The 10452-nt window shown below is 35.1% G+C and overlaps 1 long non-coding RNA gene across 1 annotated transcript; it reads left to right on the top strand.

Moving 5' to 3' along the window:
* The first annotated feature begins 814 nt into the window (after positions 1 to 814).
* LOC131218999 (uncharacterized) lies at positions 815 to 6894 on the top strand. The gene is made up of 3 exons (XR_009157947.1): positions 815 to 1010; positions 2359 to 2444; positions 6086 to 6894. It is a non-coding gene; the product is annotated as an uncharacterized LOC131218999 (long non-coding RNA).
* The last annotated feature ends 3558 nt before the right edge of the window (positions 6895 to 10452 follow it).

Genomic DNA, 10452 nt, shown 5'->3' on the forward strand with positions numbered 1-10452 from the left:
CATTCCTACTTAGATCGAAACCACTAAACACTATAGCGCATGTAATGATCATAAATCCATCTAACCATGATTTAGGAATATTATAATTATTACAAACGTTCTTCCACCATCATTACACACACATGTATTGTGATGAGTCAATTCTAAAAAGTTCCGGAATACTGCACAATAAACTTGGAAATTTCTGTAATTTACAAATTAAATCTGTAATTTCAGAATTATTTTCGATTAAGTTTGAGATTTCAAGGGTTTTTAGTATAAATATGGAATTTCAGATTTTCTACCGTAATTCTGAAAAAAAAATCTAAAAATTTTCGGAATAAATATGGAATTTCTGGATTTTCATAAAATAAAACTATAAATTCAAAAAAAAAAAAAACGAAAAAAGAAAACTAAAAGAAAAAAAAGATGGACAGAAATCTAATTCTAAAGATTTTATATATATATATATATATATATATATATATATATATATATATGACAATAAAAGAGGAATTAAATAAAAAATAAAGAAAAATAAATGATAAAAAAGGACATGCGAGAAGTAGAAGACAAAACGCTCCACAAGAAAACAAAACTCCTGTCTCTTTCCCTCTCCCTCTCCCTCTCCCTCTCCCGGAGTCCGGATCCTCTGTTATAGCCTAGCAGGATTCTCTGTTTGGGGCCTTTCCATTGGTCCACGTCATCTGCTACTTTAAAAAATAAATAAAGAAAAAAAAGGTCTGAAAATTTTAGCAAATGAAAAAAAAAAAGAGAGAGAGAGAGCGAGGGAGAAAAGAAAAGGAAAAATAACATTAGAACAGAAAGAGCCTCCGACGGCTATAACAGAGGATCCGGACTCCCAATGAAAAAACGAAAAGAAAAATAAAAAAGAAGAAACAAAGAAATTCCTACGCAAAAATCCAACTTCTCCCATTTAAGACAGAAGCATTTATCGTACTCTCAAAAAATAAAAAATAGAAAAAGAAAAAAAAGCTGTCATCATTCAATGAGTTTTAGCTGTTTTCAAGGTATCACATCTTTTACTCTCTTTTTTTCCCTAAATTTTACTATTTATTTTTTATTATTAATATGGCACTTAAATCAAGAAAAGGATAATTGGGTTTTTTTTTTTTAAATTTGTGAATTTTGAGCTTTCAGAATTTTTTTATTGATTTTATTTGTGAATTTTGTGACAGGTCAGATTTGGGTGGTATTCTGATGATAGATTTTGATTGAATCTTTTGTTTTTTTTTTGGTGGGTTTTGTTGGTCCTTTTTTTTTTTTTTTTTTTTGGCTATCTCGAATTATTTTTACAACCCTAGATTTTGGTTGAAATGTTATGATTTTTTGTCCTTTTTTTTGAGGTTTTTTTTTCTTTTTTTCTTTTTCTTGTTGTGAATTCTTTTGGGGTTTTGGTTTCGGTTTTTGGTGAATTGAGTTGTGTTTTAATGTCAGATTATGTCTCTGTTCTGATTTTTGGTAAATCAGCTGTTTTTTTTTAATGGTTTTATTATTTGAAGACTTTGTTTGGGGTGAATTATTAATTTTGAGTGTTGGGTTCTTTTGGGTTCTTTTTTCATGTCTTAAATCATGCCATTATTCTGACTTTGGAAGATCACATGGTAGGTTGTTTGTCATTTTCCATGATTCTATTATCTATTTTGTGTTTTCTTTTGTAAACCTCTTACATTGGGGGGATCTGTATTTTGGTTTCATTTTGTAATGTTTGGTGAATTGGTTTTTTTTTTTTTTTTCATATCTGAAATCATGCTATTGTTCTGATTTTGGTAGATCACATGGCTGGTTGTTGGTCATTTTGCATGATTTTATTATTGTTTCTTGTGTGTGTCTGTGTTTATGTTTCTTTTTTTTTTTTTGGTAAATCTCTAATTTTGGGGGGATTTTTATTTTGCTTTATTTTGTAATATTTGGTGAATTGGGTTCTTTTTCCATGTCTTAAATCATGTCATTGTTCTGATTTTGGTAGATCACACAGTGGGTTGTTAGTCATTTTCATGACATTATTATTATTTTAATATATCTTATATAGGGGGGATTTTGATTTTGGTTTAATTTTCTAGTGTTTGTTGAATTGGTGTATTCTGATTTGGTATGCCTTTTTGTTTTTTGGGTTTCTAATAGTCTGATGAGTAATTATTTTTTTAAAAAAAAAAAATTATTTTTCTCTTTCACATAACGGCATGCTTTGATTAGATCTTTGATGTTGAAATGACTTTGCTTTGAAATTTCTGTAAAAAGAAAGTTTTCATGTTTCTGACCTTTGAATTATCATGGTTTGGATAGATCTCATTGATTGATTCTTTTCTTCTTCTTCTTCTTCTTCTTCTTCTTCTTTTGTGTGTTTTGTTTTACAAGGAAAAGAGATACAGCTGTTTGGATTATGAGATGTTTCCGTGGTTGTGCAAGAATTCGCATAGTTGGAAGGAATTTGCAATGAGGAGGTTATATTCAAATCATTCCCCCTGAACTTATATTTGTCTGCATTAAATCTTTGAAATTTTAGATTTAGCTTAGATCCAAAGTTGATTTTGATGGATTGCAGAATCTATGTTTTGAATCTGTTGCTTTCCAAAGTTAATTTTAATGGATTGCAGAATCTATGTTTTGAATCTGTTTCTTTCCAAAGTTGATTTTAATGGATTGCAGAATCTATGTTTTGAATCTGTTTCTTTCCAAAGTTGATTTTGATGGATTGCAGAATTTATGTTTTGAATCAGTTGCTTTCTTACTCAGATCTTTCTCCCATATTCCGAATTAGGACTGGAAAATTTTTTGATCGTGTTAGAATACAAGTCCTTTCCAAGAAACGTTGAATGTCTGTAACTGTCTCAGACCTAGGAATTGGTCCATTTTTTGAGAAAATATGAATGCAAATTTCTTGCCAGTTATGTTACAATATAGGACCTCTCTACAAGGCAAACACACCAATTCATGTGTGTGGGACATCTTATCTTTGCAACCATCTCGGCCTCATTGTCAAGATGGCTGGACACAAAAATCATTTGTCTGCTCATCGGACAGGTCATGCATGTTATTGTGGACCGTTAGTAAGTTTTTATGAAGTATCCATATCATGTGGGCTGGGCCTACCTGATGAGAGGACCAACCTTATTTGTGCACCAGATCATCTGCATGGTGAGGTCCACATCATGCAATGTTCAAATGGCCCACACATGTACCAAACTAGAGTATGTACTGTGTTTCAAGGTGCACGTAGGGCTAGTGAGCCTTTGGGTATTGAGTAATGTCTATAGTTTGTACTCATTGAATTGTAGAGTTACAGCACTCTGATGTAAGAAATTCATATGCTAGTGAAAGGCAGGAGGTGTCGAAGGTCCTTATGATGTGGATGTGTTGATAGGAATGATGTATCTTTCCTATCCTTTTTGTGAAAGACATACATAAATGATAGAGTTTTGTAGTCAATTCGTCAAGAAGAGTATGCGATAACAACCTACTCTTTGGAAAAGGGCACAAATGGCTATTGTGCTCGTCAAGTTGAGGAGACCGTTCTGTTCGGAAAATGCAAAAAGCCATTCTTCATCAAGCGGAATGGAGAACGTCCATCAAACCAGCCCAAAATTTTCAGTTGAGCTCATTTCTCCTAATAGAAGAAATGATACAAGGCCAATCTTGTTTTCTATATGTGCAATGATGCATCTTCTAGTTTGCTGAATTTATACAACCCTATGATCTAGATCCCCGAATTTCATCACACCCAGTCATATCACCAAACCTATATATGTATATTTTTTCTTTTAGTAAAATAGAGGATTTCATAAGAGAGTGGAAATTCGAGAAAATTCTTAATGGGCATATTCAGTTTAACAACATCAACTTCAATAGAAGTGGCAAAGGTATTCTGTAATGGTAATCATGGCTGTAATGGCCACCATCGTTACAGTTAAAATATGGTATTTAAAATTAAAAAAATTAAAAAAATAAAAAAAACACCTATATTGGGCCTGTAACAGGCCGTTATTTTTCCATAACGGCCTTTACAACCTCGTAGTGCATAATGGTTGCCACCGTTACCGTTGTGTAACAGCTGTTACAACACACTATGGAAGTGGCAAAAAACTAATAGCACACTCATATCCCGAATGATTGGAGTAACAATTTCGAGCTGGTTGGATGGAAAAGCAATAGCCCGCTCTGTTACACTGAAGGAGGACGATGGCAGATCAAGAAGCAAAGAACAAGATCAAAACAACATGGTACACAAAACTGCATATTTGCATGGTTCATCATAATGTATGATTTTACCCATGGGAAAAAGACAAGCAATGTGTTTTCGCCATGCAGAAATATGAAAGTACAATTACCTATAGCAAGATTTTATAGCCACCTAAACTATTTCCATTCAAATGCTAAGATGAATGGGGGAAAAGTTCGGTGGTACTGTTTACAAGTACAAAGGAGACATATAGGCTTTTTGGTTTGGTCCTCCTACAGTTTTTTGCGACACTCAGACAAGGATGATACATGTGTTCATTGCCAACGTGTTGCACTATGGGGCTCCCCCGAAAGTTGCGGCCTTCGGATAGACTACCCCCAGAGCCAATCAATGGTGTTGCCAATGTGTGCGAGATGTGTATGGCAGATGCTGAGACTGCAAATCACCTCTTTATCCAATGCTCGTTTGCTAGGCAAATGTTTAGCTTTTTCAGGATCTTTAACATATGCTGGGAAATGCCAGAATCAATCAGGGAGTTATTTTTGCTTTAGCATGGTTGGGACTAGGGAGAAATGTAAAAGCTTTGGTAGATTTTTTTATGGGCTATTTGAGGGGAAAGAAAAGTGAGGTGCTTCCACAGTGAGTCCCTAAAGGTAGAGGAGGTTTTCTTAAAAGCTCATCTTCATGTTGTGGAATGGGCTTATTGGATCAAATCATTAGAAGATTGTAAATTTTCTTTCTTTGTCTGTAGCCTTTGTGTCATCTTGGCACTTCTTTAATAAAATCATTGTTACTGTTATAAGAAAAAAGGAGACATACAAAGCCGCACTATCTTGGGATTAAACTTATGAGCCATACTATGAAATTTTGGGAGAGAGTGATTGAATAAAGACCAAGGCACGAGGCAAATGTATTGAAAAATTAGTTTGGTTTCATGGTCTTTATTGATTTAGAGAAAGCATACAATGGGGGTCCTTGAGAGTTAATCTGGCGGATGTTGGGAAAGGAAGGAGTCCATGGTGAAGATTTTTAATATCATGGTGGAGATACAAGTGAGTTCCCAAGTACTATAGGCTTACACTAGCGGTCGATATTGAAGGCATGGTCTATTGCTTCTGGGCCCCTGCAATTAGGGCGTCATGGATAAGTTGGTTCCTTGATCAGGTAAACATAACACAGAGACTTTCATTCGTGTATGCTCGATGCAGAATGCGCCTTCTATGTACTTCCAAACACAATGCTCTCTTGAATGTATTCCACTAGAATTGTGGCAGTGAGCCTACTTCCAAATGCATGCTCAATGTTCCGAAATGTATTCTCATAGATTGGATCCATCAATGATCGTATTCACACAAGTTCTATTGTGAAATACGTCGATTGATAAATCCGGCAATATACTGTGCAAAATTCACTGTTCACTTTCTTGAAATCTTGACTGAGAATTACTTGAACTTGTTTGTATAGATCTCAAATGTTTGGTATGCACAATATTCTGTACCTTTGGTGCCCATGGTCAATTGATGCAAACTGGGACCCAAATTAGGGATGCCTAAAAACTCTTCCAGATAGGAAAATCCTGACCCTTCAATATGGTAGCCTACAAACAGATGTTCAGAGAAAAGAACACCTATTTTCCACATTCAATGCAGAAAAGGAGAAATGTTAAAAGGTTTGGAATCTGGTGCTCTGGGAGATTTCTAAGGCACCCATAATTCGAAATGGGCCCCTCAGATCAACGGTTTGGAACACTAAACCATGTGCCCCGCATGTATGGAAACCTGCACATCAGATAACCCTTAGTTCTGCTTCTTCTCTTGGCTTTCTTTTTCCTTGCAAATATTTAACAAACATGCATTGTGAAATATAAATATGATTTTTTATTTTATTTCTAATTTTTTTATACAGGTGAACATTGATGGTGACAGAATGCATTCGAAATTGCTTCACAAGAGAATATCAGGAAATTTCAAGTTGCGGAAATTTCACATTAGATACACCTTTTAACATTGGAAGGATGCCCGATGATGCTGCATCAATTTCTCAAAATGAAGCAGAAGCTACAGCGGCTAAGCTGCAACAGATGCAAAGGACTGCTGAGACCAGTGGTCGTGATGAAGTGAAGGTCACGCGGTGTCTTAGGCGCAGAGCGAGTACAGATTATGGGATATTTGATAGTTGCTGCGATGAGGAGTCGGATCACGATCAGTCTGCTAAAGTTAAAGACAAAAGACAAAAGCAAGCGGAAGGTCAATCTCACAGATGTCATGAGACAAAATAGATGAGGTAAAGAAGAAATTGGAGATTTAGAGCAAGAAGAATTTGGAACTTGAGTTGCAGAACAAATTGTCGAAGCTCAAAAATCTTAGTGCTGATGCTTTACCTCTGCAAAGTCTCCAAGAAAATCTTAGCATAATAGATAAGACCTTGGAGAAGGTTCGTGAGTGGATCTCGACACTACGTAAGGTTGCTATAGGTTCAGTTCCTCAAGCATATGACAACCTATGCAGCTCATTGCCGTCTTCAGATCCACAAAATATACAGCTGGACTACCCTTTATCTTTCAACCCTCAATCATGCTTTTTTCAGCTCTCAGACATTCATTCCCTTTTCCCAAGAGAATACCCTCATAATCCTTTGAAGTCGATGACTTCTACCCAAAACAGCTACATCAGTGACATTTCTAGCTTCTTGTCCCTTGCTAGTCTTCCCAATTATGATGCACTCTCATCTATTGTCCCTTCATCTGTTGTCCCAACGATACACGTATATATGTATTTGCAGCTAGCAACCGAGATGTTTTATTATTTCCTGTTCGAAGGGATTATTTACGTTCAAGTTATGTAAGAAAGACGGGCAAAAGTGGGGTTTTTAATGAAATCAAGTGTTCTTTTTATTTGTAGCTTGTGTACTATTCTTAGAATATAAAGAAGACTATTGGCACGATGGAATGAATGCAAGGCTTTTTTGTATTACAACGAGAAGAACTTGTTATGGAATATTGATTGTTCTTCACTTTTATTTATGGGTACTTGCTCTTCTTATCTAGCAATTGATTATGTCTGCATTTGGATGCGCAGCGGAATCTGATAGTTTCAATCAAGAGGAAATAATCTAGTTGTAAAGTTTCTTATATCATAATGAGCAAGTAGCCCTCAGATACTTAATGGAGTTTCTTGATAAATCAATGATGACATTCCAAAAGCAGTTTAATAAACTGATAACTGCATGTCAATTGGGCTGATAAATTGTAACAACTTTTCAATTTAATGCAGGTTTTGGTTAGTCGAGGGGTTTGGGCACCCGTGGTGCATGGCCTTAGAGCATTGGTTTAGGATGTGAGGGTGGCGGGTCCTTCGCTATGGTGTCATCTCAGTTTCTGTTTATTTTTTAGAAAACTGGTTCCATCTCTTATGCTATTTAGGGCTCTGTAAGGCAGGTATCTCATTTAAGTAGTCTTCTGAGAGTGGTCCTCTGCTTTATGGTCTGTTTGGGCTTTGGGTGCTTCAGTGCATTCAATGCATTCAGTGCAAGGATTGGTGGAGCAGATGGTATGGGAAGCTGATTGGTGCATTCAGTGAAGGTCATTTTTCCTGTAGTATTATGTGATGAGATTGTACTTTGAGCATGTGATATGGTAGTATGTAATGTGATGAGGTTACACCTGAGAATGTAAAACAGTTGATAGACTATGTGATGAGATTACATTTGAGAATATGATATGAGTGTAACAGTGTGATGAGGTTACACTTGAGAATGTGATACAACTGATAGACTATATGATGAACTTACACTTGAGGATATGATATGGTTGGGTGATAGTGTGATGTGGTTACACTTGAGAATATGATCTGGTTAATGGATTATGTGATGAGGTTGTACTTAAAGATATGATATGGTTGTGTGATAGTGTGAGTATATCCACTTAAAAATATAATACGGTTTATGAATTATGTGTTGAGGTCGCACTTGAGGATATGATATAATTGTGTGATAGTGTGATGAAATATATCCACTTAAGAATGCGATACGGTTGATAAACTATGTAATGATGTTGCATTTGAGAATATGATTGGTTGTATGATAGTGTGAAGTAGTTATACTTAAGAATGTGATATGGTTGATGGACTACATGATGAGGTTGCACTTGAAGATGTGATATGGTAGCGTGATAGTGCAATGAGGTTACACTTGAGGATGTGAAATAGTTGATGGACTATGTGATGATGTTGCACTTGAGGAGGTGATATCATTGTGTAACAGTGTAATATAGTTGTTCCACTTGAGAATGTGATACAATTGATGGACTATGTGATGAGGTTGCACTTGAGGATGTGATATGCTTGTATGATACTATGATGTGGTTTCGGTTGAGAATGTAACAGAGTTGCTTATTTTGGCAAAGATTATAATTTATTTTTATATATCCAATTTTCAATATCCATTCATTTAAATTTCTCAAAAGAAATAATTGAAAAGAAAAAAAAAATCTTATGTCCTAAAGAAAAAGCAACAGCTACCTAAATAGATTCAAGTGACAAATTTTAATTAAATATAGGGTCATATCACTTGGTGAATAAAATGCCATATTTGGATGTTCAATTGAATTATAACAATACAATGCAATAAAGTAAATAACAAAAGTGGCATAATTGAATTATAACACCATGTTGAGATATTGACCTGAACATCTGACCAACGTTGAATTGAGACCCGACAGAGTTTTAAATGAATGAAGATTGAAATCTAGAAATATAAAAATAAATTATAATCTTCGCCAAAATAAACAACCATATCACATTTTTAAGTGAAATCACTTCACACTCACACAACCATATCATATCCTCAAATGCAACATCATCATATAGTCTATCAACCGTATCACATTCTCAAGTGGATCTACCATATTATACTATCACGCAACCATATCATATCCTCAAGTGTAACCTCATCACACAATCCATAAAGTGTTTCACATTCTCATGCGAAACCACTCACATTATCACACAACCATATCATATGCATCGTCAAGTGCAACCTCATCATATAGTCCATCAACTGTATCATATTCTTAAGTGGAATCACATCACACTATCGTCTCAACCATGTCATGTGCTCAAATGCAACCTAATTACATAGTCTATCAACCATATCATATCCTCAAGTGTAACCACATCACATTATCATACAACCATATCATATCCTCAGGTGCAAACTCATCACGCTGTCCATCAATCGTATCAAATTCTCAAGTAGATATATACCTCATCACACTATCACACTACCATACCATATCTTTAAGTACAACTCCATCACATTATCCATCAACCATATCACATTCTCAAGTGGACACATCACATTCACACAACCACATATCATATCCTCAAGTGTAACCTCATCGCATAGTCCATCAACTGTATCATATTTTCAAGTGTAACATGATCACACTGTCACACAACCTTAGATTATCTAACATCATGACATAGTCCATCAACCATATCACATTCCTAAGTGGAGATCATTTATCACACTCTTACACAATCATATCATATTCTCAAGCGCAAATAGTCTATCAACTGTATCACATTCTTTAATCTGGAACCACTTCACACTGTCACACAATCATATCATATCTAAATGTACAACCTAATCACATGGTTTATCAATTATATTATATTCTCAAATATAACCACATCATATTATCACACAATCATATCATATCCTCATGTTTAACCATATCACACTGTCACACAACCATATCATATCCTCAAGTGCAACCTCATCATATAGTCTTTCAACCATATCATATTCTCAAGTAGAACCACTTCACACTATCACACAACCACATCATATCCTTAAGGGTAACCTCATCACTTAGTCCATTAACTGTATCACATTCTCAAGTGTAACCCCATCATATTGGGACAATATTATATCAACGCCTCAAGTATAATCTCATCACATAGTTCATCAACTGTATCACTTCCACAGATGCATATACTTATTCTGATATAGATTCTACTCTCTTACATGGTGTCTGTCATTTCTTTCATTTATATTTGAAAATTTTTCAACCCTATAAAAAAACGCAAAACTATTTATCTTACCTACATTGGGATGCCTTCTAATAATCTAAGTCATCAATCTCAACTAGTTATTAGTTTCAAACTTTTACCGGCGGTTGTGTTGGATACCCTCATAAGTAAGATTTAACAGCACTTTTATAAGCGCCAATAAAGGCTTGTGGAACAGCCGGTAAAGGCTTGTGTAACCGT

This window comes from Magnolia sinica, chromosome 11, assembly GCF_029962835.1.
Source record: "Magnolia sinica isolate HGM2019 chromosome 11, MsV1, whole genome shotgun sequence".
Taxonomy (NCBI): domain Eukaryota; kingdom Viridiplantae; phylum Streptophyta; class Magnoliopsida; order Magnoliales; family Magnoliaceae; genus Magnolia; species Magnolia sinica.